General features: G+C 45.3%; 2 non-coding genes and 2 pseudogenes across 2 annotated transcripts; all 4 read left to right on the forward strand.

Annotated features, from left to right (window-relative positions):
- The first annotated feature begins 3,981 nt into the window (after positions 1 to 3,981).
- LOC142698872 (U2 spliceosomal RNA) lies at positions 3,982 to 4,179 on the forward strand. Its single transcript, XR_012865823.1, has one exon. It is a non-coding gene; the product is annotated as a U2 spliceosomal RNA (small nuclear RNA).
- Positions 4,180 to 10,468: 6,289 nt separating this feature from the next.
- Positions 10,469 to 10,684, forward strand: LOC142698871 (U2 spliceosomal RNA; annotated as a pseudogene).
- Positions 10,685 to 17,516: 6,832 nt separating this feature from the next.
- On the forward strand, positions 17,517 to 17,708 carry LOC142698869 (U2 spliceosomal RNA). The gene has a single exon (XR_012865821.1). It is a non-coding gene; the product is annotated as a U2 spliceosomal RNA (small nuclear RNA).
- Positions 17,709 to 18,988: 1,280 nt separating this feature from the next.
- LOC142698876 (U2 spliceosomal RNA) lies at positions 18,989 to 19,090 on the forward strand (annotated as a pseudogene).
- The last annotated feature ends 3,636 nt before the right edge of the window (positions 19,091 to 22,726 follow it).

Below are 22,726 nucleotides of genomic sequence, written 5' to 3' on the forward strand. Positions count from 1 at the left end.
AATCAGGGGAGGAGCAGATGGACACATACGTGAAGAAAAGTGAGGCTCCTCCTAGGACCACCTCCTCGCCTGACCTGGTGAGGAGGGTGGGCACTGTTCCCTCCCAGATACCGGACACCCCGCCGTGTGCGCAACCTCCCCCTCTAAGACGGCGTCAACAGAGCCTGGGGGGAGAGGCGGGGCCCTTGGGGGACCCACCCGAAATGGACCTACGTGGTCACCCAGTGGAGACCCAGGTGACGCTAAGCGAGAGTGGGCTCCCCTTGTACGAGATAAGAGTTGCTGGCACGGCTCTCAGTGAAGGTAGTTCCTCTCCCTTTTCGTCCCTCTTTGCAGGCGATTCGGACGAGGGTGGGGATATGAGCGCAAACGAGAATTCTGGTAATGCTGGTGGAGGAAATGTCTGATTTTAAGTTCCACGAATATTTATTATTTTAAAATCAAGACGTTATTTTAATCTCCACAATGTCTGAAGTAAAGGGAATCTCCCTCAACGTGAGGGGCGCCAAGTCCAAAGTTAGAAGGGTTGCTCTCTTCAGCTTTTTAGCTGGCCTGGCAGCCTCTGTTTTTTTCCTGCAGGAGTGCGGCATTCCCCATACGATGAAGTACCATAAATACCAAGAGGATTGGAAGTATGGTCCATCAGTCTGGTCTGGATCTAACGAGTCCAGATCAGCAGGGGTCGCCATTCTTTTTAAGGGAAACGTTTTAATCGATTTTATCCAAGAGATTCTTCCAGGACGTATTTTATTGGTTAAGGCTTTTATTGACGGTGTGAAATGGCAGTTTTTAAATTTTTACGGCTCACCAGACAAAAATGAAAGAGCAGAAATGTTAGCGATTTTACCTCTTTTTATTAACACGACTGAGCCTTTTATCCTCGCAGGTGATTTTAATTGTATCCTGAGAGGGGAACGCCGGCTTACCAGCGCTACAAGCAGAAACTATGACAAGACCTCTGGACTGCTCAAAGATATGGTGGGTGATTTTAAGTTAAAAGACGTTTATAAAGAATGTAACAGGAGCAGTCCAGAGGAAGCCGGCGTTACCTGGAGCAACGCCACCTGTAGCTCCAGGATAGATTTTATATTTTGTAATGAGAATCTACTGCCTTTTAAATGTGAAGTTTTAACCAATGTGTTTTCTGATCACAAGCTTTTATCATTTTATGTAAAGCGTGATTTTAATAACGTTATTAGTAAAAAGTCCTGGAAGTTAAATGTTTCCCTTTTAGATGATCCACAGGTTTTTACAGATTTTATTGAATTTTACAAAGAGAGTAGGCGGGTGAGAGACACACGGGCTCCCATCACTGAATGGTGGGAGAAAATGAAAAGAAAAATAAAAGAATTTTTTATTAAAAAAAGTGTGGCAAAAGCCAGAGAGAAGCAAGCTTTTTTTAAAATCCTCAACACCCGCCTACAGACCCTGTACAAGATGAGAGAGCATGAGATAGATGTAAAAGACGACATCACCAACTTAAAAAAAGAGATAGCTCAGTGCCTGGAGCAGAAAGGCAAAGAAATTATTTTTCGTTCTAGGATACAACACGTGGAAGAGAACGAGACCTGCTCCAGGTACTTTTTTAAGAAAATGAACAATAAAAAAGCTATTCTTAAAAATATTGATGGGGTGTCGGATGTACAGGGTCTTTTAAGTAAAGTTCATGAGTTTTATACTGACCTTTTTAATGTGAAAACTGTGGATCGTGATTTTATGCGTGACTCGCTGAAGGAGATTACCACTGTTTTAGACCCTGTCTCCCAGAATTTTTTATTGCAGGAACTGTCGGAGCAGGAGATTTTAGAGACAGTGAAGAGTTTTAAAGCAGGTAAAGTTCCTGGCCCGGACGGTATACCCAGCGAGTTTTATGTCAAATTTTATGATATTTTAAAAGATGATCTCTTAAACCTTTTTACCGAAGTCTTTCATTCCAAGATGCTGCCTAAGTCCTGGCGGAAGGGTGAGGTCTCCTTGCTATACAAAAAAGGTGACATCGCAGTTTTAGAGAATTGGAGACCAATAACCCTTCTGAATAGTGACTACAAAATAATGGCAAAACTATGTGCAAACCGTTTAAAAGCCATAGTACCCCACATCATACACTCTAACCAGGTGTGTGGGGTGCCAGGCCGCAGCATCTGGGATAATATTAATTTAATAAAAGATGCGATTGAAGACACAAAATCTAGAAACGGAAAATTAGCCATTTTATCCATAGATTTTCAAAAAGCTTTCGACCGAGTATCGCACTTTTATCTTTTTAAGGTTTTAGAGCGGATGGGTATACCTGAAGGTTTTTTACTATCTATTAAAGCCTTTTATAAAGATTGCACAAGCAAAATTTTAGTAAATGGTTTTAAGACACAGGACGTTCTTTTAAACTCTGGGGTGAAGCAGGGGTGTCCCTTGTCCCCACTGCTTTTCATATGTGCACTAGAGCCTCTGCTATGCGCAATACGCCGTGATAAACAAATACGTGGAGTCCCCCTGCCAGGGGGAGGCGGCATAGAGGCTAAAGCAGTGGGGTACATGGATGATGTGGCGATACTTTGTAGGGACACCCTCTCGCTTCAGAAAGCCCTAAAACAAATTGAGTTTTATTGCTGTGCTTCCGGTTTTAGAATAAATTTCAGCAAAAGTAATATTTTAAGAATAGGAAGCATGGTTTTTAGAGACGTACCCGTTCCTGTGTCAGATACTATTAAAGTTTTAGGTATCTCCTTCAGTGAGCACGACAATGGTTTTATAAGTTGGGACATGGTGGCGCAGAAGGTAAACAATAAAATTTGTATGTGGAATATGAGGAAACTCACCATGGAGGGAAAAATTTTAATCATAAAAATGGTCATTTTACCCCTTCTTTTATATACAAGCATGGTGTTCCCTCCCCCAACAGTTTTATTACGAAAAATAACAAAAGCATGTTTTACCTTCTTTTGGAGTTCCAGGATGGAGAAATTGAAACGAGAAACGGTAATAAAGTCCAAACCAAAGGGTGGCAAAGATTTTCCTGATTTTAATAGGTTTCTTTTAATTAAGTTCTTTAGTTTCTGTTTTAATTCCCTTTTTAAAGAGCACTATTGGTCTTACTTTTTACGTTTTAATACTGGGTTTTTTATGCGGAGGTTTGGTTGGTTTAACATAATTTTATCCTCACCATACGCTTTTAAATTACCAGCAAACTACGTAATTTTAGAAAAAATAGTGGCTCTCTTCAATTTAAAAGGGAAGACCGTGAATGAACTTAAGAATAGCAAAAAACTAATAAAAGACCTGAGAGAGAGCGAGACGGTCAGCAATGTAGAGAATTTTAATACGCAACGATGTGCTTTTATTTTCAAAATGATTAATGTGTTTTATCTTTTTAATGCACAGATGGACCTGGCCTGGAGCTGCGTTCATCAATGTCTTCCATGCCGGGCATTCCAGTACAGAAGAGGATTCGCGAGGTCTGCCGTCTGCCCGAGGGAAGGCTGCCAGGCCGAGGAAACTATAAGACATATTTTTTGGACATGTGACTTTGCAAAACAATTTTGGAAAAAAATATTCCCTCTTTTGGTGAAGATGGCAGACCTAAAGGACTTAAACTATGAAGATATTTTATATGGACTTTTTGGATGCCCAACCGCGAGTCAGAAGATAATTGCATGGAAGACGATGAACTGCGCCAAAGAAGCTCTATGGAAGGCCAGGAACATCCTCCTTTTTAAGCACGACGTTTTATCGGTTGATGATGTTTTAGGTCTTTGTTTTAGTGAGATGTATATTTATTTTTTATTAGACAAAAAAAGGAATGCCACCCTTCTAAATAAATGGTTTGTGACTGACTGGAACTCCAAATAAATAAAGATTTGCCCCATGTCCCTCTACATAAATTTTATGAAAATTTGATTTTACTATTGTTACAATGTAAAAATTATTTGTATGTATCTGTGTAACTAAAATGTGTTTTATTGTAAAATTGAAATTTTTATAAATAAATCATTGACACCCCCGCGAGGGGGTAGCCAACTGAAAAAAAAATCTGTTCTTATCAGTTTAATATCTGATACGTCCCCTATCTGGGGACCATATATTAAATGGATTTTTAGAACAGGGAGATGGAAATAGAGCTTGCTCTGTCCACTCCACGCATTGACCTGGTATTGCAGTATTTCCAGGACCGGTGCACCCTTCCCTTATGTGTTGACTAAAATCAGATTCCAAAAGTGCTATTTGTGTTTGCTATTGTTTTTGTCTTTCTGATGGGATCTCCCCTTTTAATCCCATTATTTCAACACCTGTTGGACAATGCATTTGTACAGTCATGTGTGATAATGAGCTCATTTATTAAATGCAATTAATGAATACATTGCCACCTCTTGTTGTGTGTGTGTGTGTGTGTGTGTCTTCTGTGTTTCTGTGTTTCCGGCATTTCACATTGGAACAGCTCATTCACCTTCCTTGTCTTCTCTCCGCCCTCCCTCCTAGGTAAGTTAAAGAGCTGCACCTGAGCCAGCCACTGATTGATGCAGCACCACAGTCAAATAGTGGAGTGGAGTGGAGTAGGGGAACAGCAAACAGCCATTAAAGCAGCCAGCCGCCTACCCGCCACAATGGACCTACCTGTGTACACTAGATGGATGTGATGGAATGTACTGTCGTCCCTACATTTCAAGAAGAAGTAAGAATTGCAGTTGCAACAAACCCTTGCTTGCCTACAAAGAGAGCAGCAATTTGGATTTGTTACTTTGTTACCTGGAAGAATAACAAACTGTGCAAGGATGGAGGTTGTAGGAGCAAGGAGAAGTTGTCTGTAAAGTTGGTGGATGCTTATTTTCCATTTTGCAGTCCCTTGTCTCCCTCTTGTGGCCTCCTGGAGGCAAATAAATGTGCAAAAAAAAGACAGCCTGGCGGCCGGCTGTTGCAGTGTTGCCCTCTCAGGCAACACTGAGTGACTGACTGAGCCTCACCGTCTTATATAAAGTTCAGACGGAACTTTGCACGTGTCATAGTGGAGCCCTCAGGATTCCAGAGCCAGCTTTCTGACATCATAATGGGGCCTCAGAGATAGATAAAAGCCTGGGCCCAGGCAGTGTTGGTCAGTGCTGCTCAGCAGGCAGCACTGGACTGGATTAAAGCTGATACAAGGTGTGAAGGAACAAGGGGTGGCTGTGGGCATGCACTTGCTGCCGCTGCCAGTGTTTATCTGCATGGCAGGAGGGCATTTGGGCGTTGCCAGGAAGGCGTTTTTATGTAGATTCCTCCTCTTTCAGCACTGCATTGTGGTGCAAGCAAAAGAAGCAAATCCTGTGTAGCTTCCTCTCCGGCCTTTATTCACCTCCCTCCCGCTTAGTAGCTGTAAATGTGTGTGAGCCTGCAGGGCCCCATGGAATTGCCTAGGAGTAGGCTGAATCGCTGCAAGGGGTGAACAGCAGTATGGGACAGGCTCGGTCAACGGCCGGCCCATTCGGGTTATCGCTTCTCGGCCTTTTGGCTCAGATCAGGTTTATTGCCTGGTCTGGGCCGGGGGTTCGGTCTTTCGTGGAGTCCTATCCGACGTTCTTGGGAGCGATCATCGTGCCGTTGGGCATTCCATTTCAAGATGGCAGCTGTGCGTAACACTATCCGTTTCGTGGTGAATGAGCAGAGGAGAGACGAAGTTGATACTGGACATATCATTGAGAACATCCTTCTGGACCTGGCTGGAGTTAAGTTGGTAGAGGTATTCTGTATCCAAGCTTTCAGCAATATTGCTACATATGATGTATCCTTTTTTGAGGCCGCCTACTGTTTAAACGTTTTTCAGTTGCTAAAGGAAAAACACATGCATGAGGCATTAACATCCATTGAAGTGCAACCTCTTTTTTCTACAGTGGAGAAATGTATAACAATTCATATGTATAACCCATTTTTGGATAGAAGGCTGGTCAGGGCTTTTTTAGCTCATTACTGTACCCATGTTAGAGGAGGTGTGGAGCAGAAGAACCTATGGGGAGTCTTTAATGGTGATATCAAGTACTGGGTCAGGCTGAAACCTGACTCCAGCTGTATTGGAGGAGTGATGAATCCTCCTGCTAACTTTTCCATTGGTGGGAATAAGGGATATCTGTACTACCAAGATATGCCATGCTTTTGTAGATCATGTTTTTCCTACGGGCATACCAAAGATGCATGCAAAGGCAAAGTTTGCAGAAATTGCAAAGAAACAGGACATGAGGCTAGTGCATGTATTTTCCCATCCAGGTGTGATATTTGTGGTTTGCCTGGTCATACCTGTAGGAAATGTCCAAAGGTGTTTCCTTTCTTAGGACAAGAGAGAAGAACATGGGGCAGACAGGTGAGAACAACAAGTTCCCTTGCTGCCTCTTCTGAGGTAATTTCAGAGCCAGCTGGCAGTGTTTCTGTGGCTGCTTCTCAGGACCCTGGGAAAGCTGGATTAGGAGAGGTTCTAACCTCACATACTAGCAGCATGGAGTTGGGTGTGGTCCCTCCTGCAGAGCAAAGTGTTGATGAAACACCTGGGGTTATGCCTATGGAAGGTGAAGACACAGCGCCACCTATTGGGTGTGCTTCCCCTGATGATGGTGCAAGTATGCAAATTTTGTCTTTTTCTAGCCCAGAATCAAAAATGGAAGACTCAGCTAAAGTGGAGTGGTCAATATCGGAGGAGGACGAGAAGGAGGCCAGGATGCCTAGTGCCACTAGTGCTGAAATTTTTCATAAAGTGGTCTCAAAAAGGGGGAAGTCTGGAAAGGCGGTGAAGAGACTGAAGATAGGCTTATTGGAAGATTCTGCTCATGCAAATCCCTTCTCATTGCTGGACAGTGACTCTAGTTCTAGCCCTAAGTCATCTGAGGTGGCCTCAGAAGTACCCAGCTCTCCTGGGGAAGGTTTCCTCAGTGAAGTCAATGTGGCAAATCTGGAAAGAGCTATGTATTTCCCTGGGACGTGATATGTTCTGGTTATCTCATGGCTTTCCTTTGCACTAACCATACTATGCCCGCATGTCTTTGAGATTAAAGATTGTCTCTCAAAATGTACGGGTGTTCTCCTCTGCTCACAAGCGTGCTGCAGTCCTGGACTTTTTGGCCTCTAAGGGCAGTGACATTGTTTGCGTACAAGAATGTGGTTTGTCAAAAATGCCAAGGAAAGAAGAATGGAAGTTTGGGGAAGCAATCTGGTCTTTTTCTTCCACAAATAGGAATGATGGAATTGGTATTCTCTTTAAAAATAATGAGTTTGTCATCAAACAGACTCAAATTATACAGGAAGGAAGATGTGTCTGCGTGTTACTAGCCTATAAGGGGTGGCAGTTTAGGCTAATTAATATCTATGGCCATGCTGTGAAAACTGATAGGTTGGCACTTTTTGATAGTTTAAAATTTTTTCTACATGGTAAAGTTCCTGTTATTATTGTTGGTGATATTAACTGCATCCTGGAGAAGCAGGCCCGAGCTGGATCCACAGAGTCTAATGTGGACGCTACCGGAAGTTTGTGGAATAAAATTTTGCAGGACTTTGCTTTGCAGGACGCTGTCACCAGGAAACCAGGTCCATTTACTTACCATGCCGATGACGGAAGAACGGATTCTCGTCTGGACTTTTTCTTTTTTTCTACTTCAGCAATGAAATGTGTAGATTATGCGCAGGAGAGAGTGTGGTTTTCAGATCACGAGTGTTTGTTGGGGGTTTTTGTTATAAATAATTTATTTTATGGTAGAGGGGTATGGAAGATGAATGTCAGTTTTCTGAGTGATGAAAGGGTAAAAACTAGTTTTGGGAAAAAATATGGGTTTTGGGTTAGGAAGAAAAGTTCTTTCTCTAATGTGTGTGAATGGTGGGTATGGGTGAAAAAAAAGATTGGTGGGTTTTTTAGACAGATAGGGTATAGAAGAGCGAGAAGGAAAAGATTGCAATATTCACGCTTTAATATGCGGATGACGTTCCTTCAACAATGTAAAAATTTGGGTATGGATGTAAGACACGATTTGGAAAAAACAAAAAAAGATATTAAGGAGTGGTTCCGAGAGAAAGGGAAAGAAATAATATTTAGGTCTAAGGTGGAGGTTAGAGATAATCACGAGAAGTGCACTAGATTTTTCTTTAAAAAAATGTGTGGTGGGAAAAGTGGAATGAATGTATTATTGGATAAGGATGATAAAGAGGTGTTTGGTAAGGATGTGATTGATGTGGTGTCTGATTTTTATAAACAACTGTATGATGTGAAGAAGTGTGATCTGGGTGATGATGATGAGTTTTTGGATATTGTGTGTAATTTTGTTCCTGAAAGTGAATGTTTGCCTTTGCTTGGTGAGATTATGGATGGTGAAGTAAAGGATGTGGTGGGAAGTATGGCTAAAAATAAGTCTCCAGGGATCGATGGAATACCAGCTGATTTCTATGGGAAATATTGGGATATAATTGGGAAGGATGTTATTGATGTTATGAGAGTGTTGTTTTCTGGGACGAATATGTGTGATGTGATGAAGAAGGGTATGGTAGTTCTGTTGCATAAAAAAGGAGATAAGAGACGGTTAGAAAACTGGCGACCAATTACTTTGTTGAATACGGATTATAAAATTTTTGCTAAGCTGATTGCGAATCGTATGAGAGACGTGATTGGGTGTGTGATTGATGAGGATCAGGTATGTGCGGTACCGAAAAGGAAATTGCATGAGAATGTGGCGTTGGTGCGGGACATGCTTGAGGATTGTAAGGGTCGGAATAAGAAGGTGATTGTGTGTGCGTTAGATTTTGAGAAAGCGTTTGATCGTGTGGCGCATGTGTTTTTGTTTAAAGTGTTAGAGAGAATGGGTTTTCCGGTTCAGTTTGTGAGTTTGTTGAAGAATTTATATGCGAATGCAAAGAGTTGTGTGCAGGTGAATGGTTTTTTTTCAGAATCATTTAGTATTATGTCTGGTGTGCGACAGGGTTGTCCGTTGTCTCCCATCCTATTTATTTGTGCGATTGAACCATTGTTGCAAATGATTAGAAATGATAAGGTTGTGAAAGGTTTGGTGGTGCCCGGGTGTGATGGAAAGCGTGTGAAAGCTTTGGGATATATGGATGATATTTGTGTATTGTGCGATTCAGTGTATGATATGTCCAGAGTGAAGTTGATTGTAAATATGTTTTGTATTGCGTCTGCTTTTAAAATAAATTGGGGTAAGAGCAAATTTAAAATATTTTTCAGTAATGAGCGAGTGAGTGATTCTGATATGGAACAGGTGAATGGTGTGAAAATTTTGGGTATTGTGTTTGATGATGAGCTGAAAGGGAAAGAAAGTTGGGATGAGTTAGGTGGTAGGATTGTGCGAAAGTTGGAAATGTGGAGAATGAGGGATCTTTCTTTTTCGGGGAAGGTTTTAATAGTCAAAAGTATTATTCTACCTATGATTTTATATGTTGCTCTGGTTTTTCCTCCTGCTGTTGCTATGTTAAAAAAAGTGAATAGAGTTTTGTTCCTTTTTTTATGGGGGAGCGGGATTGAGAAGGCAAGGAGAGAAATTCTAATGAAAAGCAGACGTAATGGAGGCCTTGATTTCCCAAATTTGGAGATTTTCATTGGAATTAATTGTGTACGTTTTTTTGTAGAGCTTTTATTTAAGGAATCCAAGGCTTCCAGAATGTCTAAGTACCTAGCTGGAACGGTGATTCAGCGTCTAAGGTGGGAAAAACGAAATTTATGTAAACCAATTGCTTTTCAGTGCTCAGGGTGGTATTTGTATGTAGAAAAATTTATCAAAAAGTTCCAGCTAGAGGATGTAAGAATGGAGAGATTTTTGAGAGAAAAGAATGTTGTGAGAAGTATGTGTATGAATAATGTGATGTGTTCTGTAAATGGTTTGAATTCGATGGAGTCTAAGTCTGTGTGGAAGAAGATTGTTACGTATGATGTGTCAAATAAGCAGAAAGATTTGTTATGGATGTCGGTACATGGAGTGTTGCCTGTAAGGAGTGTGCAGAAAAGAAGAGGTTTGGTTGCATCTGAAAGGTGTCCGAGAGAAGGTTGTGGGGATGATGAGGATGTGAGTCATGTGTTTTGGTCGTGTAAGCATGCAAAGGATGTTTGGAAAAAGTTGAGTGGGTTGTGTGAAGAATTGACTGGTTTGAAGAGTTTGACGTATGAAATTGTCTTGTTTGGTTTGTGTAGTTTGGGTAGTGAAAAGGATAGAGTGTTGTGGATTTTTCTGACTTGCGTGAAAGAGGTATTGTGGAATACGAGGAATTTGAATGTGTATAAAAGAGAAGTATTTGAGATGGAGGATGTGGTTAGTATGGTATTGGCTAAATTGTATTTTTATTATAAATGGGATCTAGAAAGAGGTATGGATGCGGAAGGGATATGGCGAATGTTAAAATGGAGGTATTTAGTTTGAGGAATTTTGTTTGATTTATCTTGTATTTGATGGAAAAATAAAATAATGAACCAGAGTGATGAGATTTTTTGAAAAATAGAGAGGTGGTTTGAACAACTACAGTTCTCGGTTTTATTCAAAAAAACCTGAATGGTTTAATAAAAAAAAAAAAAAAAAAAAAAAAAAAATCTGTTCTTATCAGTTTAATATCTGATACGTCCCCTATCTGGGGACCATATATTAAATGGATTTTTAGAACAGGGAGATGGAAATAGAGCTTGCTCTGTCCACTCCACGCATTGACCTGGTATTGCAGTATTTCCAGGACCGGTGCACCCTTCCCTTATGTGTTGACTAAAATCAGATTCCAAAAGTGCTATTTGTGTTTGCTATTGTTTTTGTCTTTCTGATGGGATCTCCCCTTTTAATCCCATTATTTCAACACCTGTTGGACAATGCATTTGTACAGTCATGTGTGATAATGAGCTCATTTATTAAATGCAATTAATGAATACATTGCCACCTCTTGTTGTGTGTGTGTGTGTGTGTGTGTCTTCTGTGTTTCTGTGTTTCCGGCATTTCACATTGGAACAGCTCATTCACCTTCCTTGTCTTCTCTCCGCCCTCCCTCCTAGGTAAGTTAAAGAGCTGCACCTGAGCCAGCCACTGATTGATGCAGCACCACAGTCAAATAGTGGAGTGGAGTGGAGTAGGGGAACAGCAAACAGCCATTAAAGCAGCCAGCCGCCTACCCGCCACAATGGACCTACCTGTGTACACTAGATGGATGTGATGGAATGTACTGTCGTCCCTACATTTCAAGAAGAAGTAAGAATTGCAGTTGCAACAAACCCTTGCTTGCCTACAAAGAGAGCAGCAATTTGGATTTGTTACTTTGTTACCTGGAAGAATAACAAACTGTGCAAGGATGGAGGTTGTAGGAGCAAGGAGAAGTTGTCTGTAAAGTTGGTGGATGCTTATTTTCCATTTTGCAGTCCCTTGTCTCCCTCTTGTGGCCTCCTGGAGGCAAATAAATGTGCAAAAAAAAGACAGCCTGGCGGCCGGCTGTTGCAGTGTTGCCCTCTCAGGCAACACTGAGTGACTGACTGAGCCTCACCGTCTTATATAAAGTTCAGACGGAACTTTGCACGTGTCATAGTGGAGCCCTCAGGATTCCAGAGCCAGCTTTCTGACATCATAATGGGGCCTCAGAGATAGATAAAAGCCTGGGCCCAGGCAGTGTTGGTCAGTGCTGCTCAGCAGGCAGCACTGGACTGGATTAAAGCTGATACAAGGTGTGAAGGAACAAGGGGTGGCTGTGGGCATGCACTTGCTGCCGCTGCCAGTGTTTATCTGCATGGCAGGAGGGCATTTGGGCGTTGCCAGGAAGGCGTTTTTATGTAGATTCCTCCTCTTTCAGCACTGCATTGTGGTGCAAGCAAAAGAAGCAAATCCTGTGTAGCTTCCTCTCCGGCCTTTATTCACCTCCCTCCCGCTTAGTAGCTGTAAATGTGTGTGAGCCTGCAGGGCCCCATGGAATTGCCTAGGAGTAGGCTGAATCGCTGCAAGGGGTGAACAGCAGTATGGGACAGGCTCGGTCAACGGCCGGCCCATTCGGGTTATCGCTTCTCGGCCTTTTGGCAAGATCAGGTGTAGTATTTCTGCATCTGGTTTTGTTGGGAGGTGTCCGGGGTACCCTGCTCCTTGGCCTTGGGGGATCGTCTCTTTTCACAGAGAGACTTCACCCCCTTGCTGCTATTTGGGGAGTGGGCTTAGCCCCCGGACAACGAGTTGCGATCGCGCCTTACCCAAGAGGTCAACCGGCCTTGAGGCGTTTTTCTAAGAGCGTTCCGAGGGCGTTTATCGGGCTTCGTAGGTGTCTGGGGTACCCTAATCCTTGGCCTTGGGGGAGGGTTCCACTTAATTGTGGAATCTGAGCCCTTGCTGCTATAAGGGACAGGCTTAGCCCCCAGGCACTGAAAATGCCATTTACATTTGGATTTGCATCCGGGGACACCCGGTTGCGCCAGTCCGTCCGCATCGAGGTGGAAGAAGGCCATCGCCAGCGGAAGAACCTTCGCTTCATTGTGGAGGTGATTCTGCTGGACTTCCTGGGGCTCAAGCGGGCGGACATCCTGTGTCTCAACGACCAGGAAAGCCGCGGTCGGTACACCGTATCCTTTACGGCCGCGGCATGTTGCGACAACATGCACAAAAGATTGTCTGATGCGGACCAGAGTGAGGAGCGGCTAAATGGACTGAACTTTTTATTCCTCTACGGGGAGGAAGAAGTCCCGCTCGTGATGTGCATGTTCAGTCCATTTGTCTCAGAGTGTGACATTGAAACCTTCCTCAGTCGTTACTGCAGGGAGGTCCGCTTCTCACATAAAATCTTGAACACCCAGAGCTTCTGGAATGGCAAAAGAAAATATTGGGTGAAGTTCCGCCAGGATCCCAATGGCATTGGAGGCTTACATCACCCACCCCAGAACTTTGCCATTGGGAAGAATCGAGGATTCCTATTTTACCCCCAGATGCCAATAGCCTGCCGGAACTGCTTGAGATATGGCCACACCAGAGAACATTGTGACCGGCCCCATGTGGTGCAGTGTAACAGGTGTGGCCAGGTTGGACACGTAGCGGCAAAATGCAGTTCCGAGGTGTTGTGCAATCTGTGCGGCATGACTGGGCATGCTTTTAAAGATTGCCCCCGCAGAGCGAAATCTGGGCCACCCAGACCAGGGCCAGAGCGGCAGTTTGCAACATGTGCAGACGCCGCTGGTAATGCCCCAAAACGAGCATTGACGACTGAGGGGTCCAGGCCAAAGTCCTTCACAGCTCCATCGGGGGGCCCACCGATGTCAGCCTCGAGGGACGGCCATAGGGATTCCACCGGGTCCAGGCAGAGCAGGAGGAATTCTGACTCTGCTGGACATAAGTTGACCGGCACCTCTGCAAACAGGTCCTCTGCTCCGCCTGCAGTGGACCCTGTTGAGGCAGTGGTTAGCGACAGGCGTCGTGGCTCCGTAGGTTCTGCAGTAGGACCTGACGCCTGTCCCAAGAGTGTGGGCATGGAGCGGAGACACTCTGTGTCAGACGAGGGCTCCATTAAGAAAACCCTAAAATATGCTGGATTGGAGCCTCGTTTTGACCATTTCCGGTCAACGGGGGGGTCGGAGCAAAGTTCCTCCACTGCGGTTGTGGAGGGGCTTGCGATGAAGGCTCCCCGTAAGCAGGCAAAGGTTGCCAAGAGTGATGGGACCTCACAGGCCCCTGTGCAGCTGCCCAGGAAGGACATCAGCGATATCTTCAGCCAGGGGCCAGAGATGGGTGAGAGCGACTTCGAGGAGATGGATAGGAGCCATTCTGCAAAGAGACAGCGAGAGGAAGAGGAGTCCGGAGTTCGGAGGAAAGCTGCCTATCGGAGTTCGGATGAGAGCAGTGTGGGGGTTGGAGCCGCCCACGTATCTGGCTCTGACCCTACCAACATCCAAGATTTATTGACCCCTCAAAAAGGGGGTCCAGACTCGCAGCTGATCTCCGAGTACGACTCTTCTGGTTCGGACCCTGACCTCAACTAAGACTATGTTGGTTCCTATCAAAGTCGCCTCACTAAATGTGAGGTCCCTAAAGAGCCCTGTCCGCAGGACTGCTTTATTTTCATTTTTAGAGACTGTGGACTTTGACCTTTGCCTGCTTCAAGAATGTGGAATCCCTAATGACTTGGAATATCAAGATTTAAAGATGGACTGGAAACTAGGCCCCTCAGTCTGGTCTGGTGGAAATGACTGTCGCTCTGCGGGGGTTGGATTGCTCTGCCGAGGTCGTTTTATCTCCATCCAAACAGTGACTGAAATCATGCCCGGCAGAGCTATTTTAATACATTTGCTTTTTAATGGAATTTTAATTCGTGTTTTAAACGTTTATGCCCCTCCTACCAAACAGGAGAGGGCAGAACTATTAGAGATTTTACCATTGTTTTGTGTTGGGTCTACCCCCCTGCTGGTGGGTGGTGATTTTAACTGTGTGCGAGATGGAGAACACCGGCAGGGTGGGGATTTTAATCGAAAAATTGACCGTACTTCTTACCTGCTCAAGAATTTTATTGGTGATTTTAAATTGAAAGATTGCTGGAGGGAACTCTTGCCTGCGGACCCAGGCCCCACCTGGTCCAATGGAAGAGTGAGCTCCAGAATTGATTTTATTTTCACTTCTAATAGTTTTATTCCCAAAAAATGTTTGCTTTTAACAAATATTTTATCTGATCACAAGCTCCTTTCAGTGCACCTGGAGCTAGAGGGAGAGCAAAAAGCTTGTAGGGGTCCCTGGAGACTAAACACCACACTCCTGGAGGACCCCATCATTAAAGAGGAGTTTGTGCGGACCTACCAGTGTTGGCAGTCCCATAGAGCGCCCAGTCAGCCTATGCTACACTGGTGGGAGGGCATTAAACCCAAAATCAGAGCTTTTTTTATTCGAGCAGGTAAGAAGAAAGCAAAAGAGAAAAAACAATGGTTTTATGTTCTTAATAAACGTTTACATGTACTTTTTAAATTGAAGGAGATTGGTATGGATGTTGATGATGATATCTTAAATCTTAAAGCTGAAATAAAACATGCCATAGAAGAGAAAGGGAAACAAATAATTTTTAATTCACATGTAAAGCACCTCGAGGATGGCGAGAAGTGTTCCCGGTTCTTCTTCAAAAAGGTAATGGATAAACGAGATGTCATTTTAAACCTTGAAGGAGAAACCACTATGGTCGGCATTTTAAATTCTGCTTTTAATTTCTACCAATCTCTTTTTAACAAGAAAAATATTGATCCTTCCTTTTTAGAACATGTTCTTAATTCCCTTGATGCCAAGCTAGATATTTTAGACCAGGAAGTTTTATCCCGTAATATTACCTTGGAGGAACTTTTATTTGCTTTTAAAAGTTTTTCTAATGGGAAAGCTCCTGGGGAAGATGGTCTGCCCATCGAATTTTATCATGCTTTTTGGGAAATTTTAAAGAATGACATGTTTTTATTGTATAAGGAAGTTTTTATTACTGAAGAGCTGCCCCCTTCCTGGAGGAGGGGGATTGTGTCCTTAATTTTTAAAAAAGGTGAGAGGGACCAGTTAAAAAACTGGCGCCCTATTACTCTTTTAAACGTTGATTGTAAAATTTTAGCTAAACTAATAACAATCCGTTTTAAACCTTTTATTCATAAATTAATCCATCCAAACCAGGTATGTGGGGTACCTGGGAGGTCAATTACTGAGTCCCTGAATATTTTACGTGACATCATTTGGTATTTTAAAGAAAGGGGTCAAAGCCTTGCTATTTTATCCTTAGATTTCGAGAAGGCTTTTGACCGGGTCTCCCATGAATATCTTTTTATGGTTCTTAAAAAGATGGCTGTTCCTGAAATTATTTTAACACGTATTAAGCTTTTATATCGATCCTGTTTTAGCCAAATTTCTATCAACGGATTTTTAACTAAAGGTGTTCCTCTTTTATCAGGGGTGAAACAGGGGTGCCCGTTGTCTCCGCTCCTTTTTATTTGTGCCATAGAACCTCTGTTCACCCTAATAAGAGATGATAAAGTCATCAGAGGCGTGCCCATACCTGGAGGAAGGGGGAACCAGATAAAAATCCTAGGCTATATGGATGACGCCACCGTCCTATGCCCAGACGCCGCTTCTATGAGACGGGCATTGAGGAACACCGGCTTTTTTTGTGAAGCCTCTAGTTTTAAATTAAACGTTGATAAGTGTGACTGTTTTTATACTGGTGTATGGGATTCCTCTGTGACACCAGGAGTTAACATGCAGCAGGATCAGATAAAAATTTTAGGAATTGTTTTTAATCAAGAAAACGATGGGAGACCCAATTGGGATTCAGTAATTGCCAAAATGGAAAAAAAGGTTTTAATGTGGAATTTGAGAAATCTCACCATGGAGGGAAAAGTTTTAATAATTAAATCTGTTTTATTACCCATAATGCTTTATGTAGCTATGGTTTTCCCTCCAACAATTTTATATATTAAAAAAGTGACCAGGATCTGTTTTATGTTTTTATGGGGTTCCAAAATGGAAAAACTAAAACGTGATTTTATGTACAGATGTAAGGACAATGGCGGGAGAGATGTTCCTAACCTTTTTAACTTCTTTTACATTAAATACTTTTGCTTCTGTTTTAAAATGTATAATTCTGATGGTATTTTTAGCTACTTTTTAAAGTACGCTACGGGCATGATTTTTAAACGATGGTTTCGTGTCCCTTTGAATTCTCCTGTGCTTCTGTGTCCCCCAAAACAATATGCGGTGCTCGAAAAAACTGTCAGGCTCCTAGGTCTCCAAGAATTGGAGCCTGACATATTGGGGGACCAGAAAAAAGTGTCACTCTCCTGTAGGCGGCAGGAGGATACACTGGCAGTTTCAAATTTCTCACAGGCAAGGTCCAAGGTGGTGTGGCGGAACGTTTTCGGGAAATTTATGGCAAATGTGCACAAGGACCTTGCCTGGGCAATCGTTCACCAGTGCCTCCCTACTCGTGAATTCCAGCATAGGCGAGGACTGGTGGCGAGAGCCAAGTGCCCGAGAGACAGGTGTGGTGACGACGAGACGGTAATGCACCTGTTTTGGAACTGCCCATATGCACAGGAGGTTTGGAGGAAGGTAGGCCCATTGCTGAAATGGGCCTGCGGTCTTAAAGATCTTAAATTTGAATACGTGTTTTATGGTCTTTTTAACTGCCCAAGTTTTAAACAGCAAATGGTCTGTTGGATCATTTTAAACTGTTTTAAGAATGCCATCTGGAAGGTTAGGAACATTCTGCTTTTTAAACATGATTTTATTGACGTTAAAAATTGTGTGAAATATGCCCTAAGTGAAATGTATATTTATTATCTTAGGGACAAAAAGCAGCTAGGGGTAAAAGAAGCAACATCCATGTGGTGTTTGCAAATGTGGAATACCATAACATTGTAAATAAAAATGGTTTTATTCTTTTATGTCTTTTATGCCCTGTATAAATTTTATCCTGCTATTGTTCTGTACTTTTATTATAACATCTGTATTACTGGTCTTATTATTATTACTTTTGTATTCATTTAAATGTATGAATATTCATGTATTATGCTGTTGATTTTATCTTGTGGTTTCAATTTTAAAAAAAGTCTGTAAAATATATTATTTTTGCCAATAAAAAACTTTGTTGAAACCTTATCTGTTCTTATCAGTTTAATATCTGATACGTCCCCTATCTGGGGACCATATATTAAATGGATTTTTAGAACAGGGAGATGGAAATAGAGCTTGCTCTGTCCACTCCACGCATTGACCTGGTATTGCAGTATTTCCAGGACCGGTGCACCCTTCCCTTATGTGTTGACTAAAATCAGATTCCAAAAGTGCTATTTGTGTTTGCTATTGTTTTTGTCTTTCTGATGGGATCTCCCCTTTTAATCCCATTATTTCAACACCTGTTGGACAATGCATTTGTACAGTCATGTGTGATAATGAGCTAATTTATTAAATGCAATTAATGAATACATTGCCACCTCTTGTTGTGTGTGTGTGTGTGTGTGTGTCTTCTGTGTTTCTGTGTTTCCGGCATTTCACATTGGAACAGCTCATTCACCTTCCTTGTCTTCTCTCCGCCCTCCCTCCTAGGTAAGTTAAAGAGCTGCACCTGAGCCAGCCACTGATTGATGCAGCACCACAGTCAAATAGTGGAGTGGAGTGGAGTAGGGGAACAGCAAACAGCCATTAAAGCAGCCAGCCGCCTACCCGCCACAATGGACCTACCTGTGTACACTAGATGGATGTGATGGAATGTACTGTCGTCCCTACATTTCAAGAAGAAGTAAGAATTGCAGTTGCAACAAACCCTTGCTTGCCTACAAAGAGAGCAGCAATTTGGATTTGTTACTTTGTTACCTGGAAGAATAACAAACTGTGCAAGGATGGAGGTTGTAGGAGCAAGGAGAAGTTGTCTGTAAAGTTGGTGGATGCTTATTTTCCATTTTGCAGTCCCTTGTCTCCCTCTTGTGGCCTCCTGGAGGCAAATAAATGTGCAAAAAAAAGACAGCCTGGCGGCCGGCTGTTGCAGTGTTGCCCTCTCAGGCAACACTGAGTGACTGACTGAGCCTCACCGTCTTATATAAAGTTCAGACGGAACTTTGCACGTGTCATAGTGGAGCCCTCAGGATTCCAGAGCCAGCTTTCTGACATCATAATGGGGCCTCAGAGATAGATAAAAGCCTGGGCCCAGGCAGTGTTGGTCAGTGCTGCTCAGCAGGCAGCACTGGACTGGATTAAAGCTGATACAAGGTGTGAAGGAACAAGGGGTGGCTGTGGGCATGCACTTGCTGCCGCTGCCAGTGTTTATCTGCATGGCAGGAGGGCATTTGGGCGTTGCCAGGAAGGCGTTTTTATGTAGATTCCTCCTCTTTCAGCACTGCATTGTGGTGCAAGCAAAAGAAGCAAATCCTGTGTAGCTTCCTCTCCGGCCTTTATTCACCTCCCTCCCGCTTAGTAGCTGTAAATGTGTGTGAGCCTGCAGGGCCCCATGGAATTGCCTAGGAGTAGGCTGAATCGCTGCAAGGGGTGAACAGCAGTATGGGACAGGCTCGGTCAACGGCCGGCCCATTCGGGTTATCGCTTCTCGGCCTTTTGGCTAAGATCAAGTGTAGTATCTGTTCTTATCAGTCCTTGTAAGGATAGATAGCTCGGAGAACCACTGGGGGCTATAAACACTAGCTTAGCGATCCAAGAGCGTTCCAGACGAAGCCGGCGACGAACTGCGGAGAAGAACCAGCGAAGACGACGATCCAGAAGGGAGAAGCCGCCATCGGGGAAGAAGCTCCGGGAGATCGCTGCCGGGAAGAAGAAGGAGAACTGCGACAGAGACCTTCGGAGAAGAGCCGCTGCTGAAGGGGATCTTTGAAGAAGCTCGGCCGCAGAAGAAGCTCGACGAGGAACCGCTGCGGAAGAAATTTCGTGGAAGAACCTCGGCCAGCAAGGAGAAGATTTGCATAGCTCCGCCCCCTTCGGGAAAGAGCTATCGAAGATCCTCCCCAAGCGACAGGAACAGCTGGAAGAAGCCATGGCCTCAACCAGCAACCCTGCCACCCAGAAGAAGAAGGCTGATGGACCAGGTGAGCCGGCCCAGGCCAGGACATCTCCTCCTGAAGCCTCCTCAAGCCAACAGGCCACCAGGAAGCCGAACCAGGCTGCTCCAACCCTGGAGCCCTGGATGAAGCAGACGGTGGCCCTGAAGCTGAAGGAGGTGGACGGGAGAGTGCCGGACATGACGGAAGAAGTGTTCTGCCAGAAGATGCTCCTGGACCAGGGCTTCGCTAAGCCGGAGACCATCAGCATCCAGGCCTTCATGACCGGGATGTTCTTCGTGACCTTCGCTTCGATCAACATCTGCAGAAGGTACTGGGAGATGGTGAAAGCGGCGAGGCCTGAATCCCCTTTCTCTCGCTTTGTGGGCAACTGCCCTGTCCAAAGAGAGGAAAGGCGGGTGACGGTCTCAATGCGGAACCCACACACCCCCGGCAAAGACATCACCACGCTCCTGAAGCGGTTCTGCACAGTGGTGAGGGAACCAACCCACATCCTGAACGGACTCGGCTTCTGGACTGGCAAGTGGTCGGTAATCGTCCGACTGAACAAGGATTCCAGCGCGGAAGACGGCCTCCAACACCTGCCCCAGTCATTCTCGCTGGGCAACTCCTACGGCCTCATCTACTACCCGGACATGCCGCAGATCTGCAGGAGATGCAGCAAGAAGGGTCATTCGGTGAAGGACTGCAAGGAGGACGCCTGCAAGAACTGCCGGGTAACAGGACACGAGACCAAAGACTGCCCGAAACGGACAATGTGCAACCTCTGCGGACAAGCAGCCCACTCCTACAAGGACTGCCCGAAGAGGGATCGATCCTGGGCAACTGTAGCGGCGAAAGCTCCGGCCAGAGGGAACCCCGCCCCAGCCAGAGCTCCAGCGGCGCAGAAGACCGGGAATAAGAAGGATGGTAAGAAGACGACAGTCCCTCCCCCCCGTCTCCCGGCCCTCCCTCGCCCTACCCTTCCCACCCTCCCTCGCCCGGCCCTCCCCACCCCCCCGTCCCCAACCCCTGTCACCCCCACTGAGGCTCTCACCTTCTCCTACCCACCCATCTCAGTGGTCCTGTCACCTGCACCTCTCCCAACCCAGCCTCCCTTCTCCCCAGCTCCAGCAGCACTAACATCTTCCCCTCCAGCTGCTGGAGTCCTCTCCCTGGAGGATTTTCCCCCTCTTGTCTCCTCAGGTGCCATCCAGAGGAAGAGAAAGGTGAGGGACAGCCCAGCTGCTGAGTCCTCAAAGCGACAAGTCGTGGAAATCTGCGAAGATTCCCTTGCGCAGCAGGAGGAAATGGAGCAGATGGTGGAGGAACTCGTGTCTGAACCTGAGGTCATCGACTTCACAACAGACATCCAGGTGGCTACAATCCTGGAACAATTTTTGTCAGAGGGCCTGCTGGATCTTTCGGACCCGCCAGGAGAGGAGGATCCGCCCGACCGGACTGGTAACTAAGGTGTATCGTTTGCACTAACCTTCTTTATTCTCCCCCATGGCTGCTAAACTTAACATCTTTAGCCTCAATGTGAGGAGTGTTAGAGATAGGACTAGATGTCAGATGGTGCTAACTTTTCTTTCCAAGCAGTCGAGTGATGTATTTATGCTGCAGGAATGTACTCTCCCCTCTTCCAGGTCATACCATCATCTGGCCAGGCAGTGGACCCATGGCCCGTCCTACTGGTCTGGTGGGGGCGACTGTAAGTCTGCAGGGGTTGCCATCCTGATTAGGGGAAGCGTATTTACTGTTGACTCTGTCCAGGAGCTCGCCTGCGGCCGCTTGTTGGTCGTAGACGGTTCCTGGGCAGGAGAGCCGATTAGGCTCATCAACGTGTACGCTCCCCCTATGAAGGCTGAGCGCCTGGAACTATTCCAGACCCTGCGGACCCAGCTCGCCACCACTAGGGCAGTGGTGATGGCCGGGGACTTCAACTGCCCCATCGAAGAGGATGGACGAAGTTCCGGCACTTCAATCAAACTGGATGTCAGTTCCAAACTGCTTATCGAGATGGTAACCGAAGCATCCTTGCAGGACGTTGTGGGCTCCATGGGGATTGGCTCTGTGAACTATTCATGGAGCCGACCCGATGGCTCACTTCGTTCTCGGATTGACTTTGTGTTCACCTCCCGGGCAGTCAAGCAGCATGGGCACTCCATGGTCCCCTGCTTCTTCTCTGACCACAGGGCCATTCTCTTCCAGGGTGCCATCGGCCACGGTTTTCCTCCCGGCCCTGGCTCCTGGAAGCTGAATTGTGCCCTGCTGGAAAGAGAGGAGGTACTGGCGGAACTTAGAGACGCCTATATTGTTTGGAGGAATGATAAAGTTTTCTTTGACAAAACCTGTGACTGGTGGGAATATGTTAAAGTTGAATTTCGTTGTTTCTTTCAGGCAAAAAGTCGTCAACAGGCGTGTGAGAGGAAGAGAGACTTCAGAGAGATGCAGCGTCAGCTGCGATCCCTGCAAGACCTCCTTCAATGCGGCTGGGACGTCAGGAAGGAGCTGGAGGAAGCCAAAAAGGGCCTGAAAAGGCACTTTGAGGAGGAATCCAAGCGAATTGTCTTTCGTTCCAAGGTGGAGAACCTGGAGAAGGGTGAGAAATGTAACTCGTTCTTTTTCAGGAAACTCCATGCCGGCCACACGCCCCTGAAGGAACTTCGAGATGAGACCGGAAACATGCATTCTGGGAAGAAGGAGGTGATGGGAGTCGTCACAGACTACTACCGAAGCCTCTACTCCCGGAAAACCACTGACCCCGAAGCCGCCGATAAATTCCTGTCAGGTATCACTAATCATCTTGATCCTGCAGGTACGGAGGCTATGGATGTACCCCTGACGGTGGAGGAACTGCTCTCTGCCGCTAAATCCTTCAGACCCGGCAGGACCCCGGGCAGTGATGGTCTCCCAGCAGAGCTCTATGTAGCGCTGGGGGACTTGATCAGTCCGGACCTGCTGGAGCTCTATGAGGAGATGGTGGTGGAGGGTAGAATGCCACCGTCCTTGAGAGAAGGCATGATCACGATCTTGTATAAGCGGAAGGGGGAGAGATGTGACCTGAAAAACTGGCGTCCCATCTCTCTCCTGAACGTGGACTACAAGATCCTCGCCAAAGTATTGGCCAACAGACTGAAGGTTGTCATCGGACAGATCATCGGATCGGACCAAACCTGCGGCATTCCTGGCCGTAGGGTGGCCGACAGTCTTGCCCTGGTGAGGGACACGGTGCATTACATGCAAAGCCGCCGTACACACGCGGCCCTGGTCAGTCTGGAT

The sequence above is a fragment of the Rhinoderma darwinii genome, unplaced genomic scaffold (genome assembly GCF_050947455.1).
Source record: "Rhinoderma darwinii isolate aRhiDar2 unplaced genomic scaffold, aRhiDar2.hap1 Scaffold_1039, whole genome shotgun sequence".
Lineage (NCBI taxonomy): Eukaryota > Metazoa > Chordata > Amphibia > Anura > Rhinodermatidae > Rhinoderma > Rhinoderma darwinii.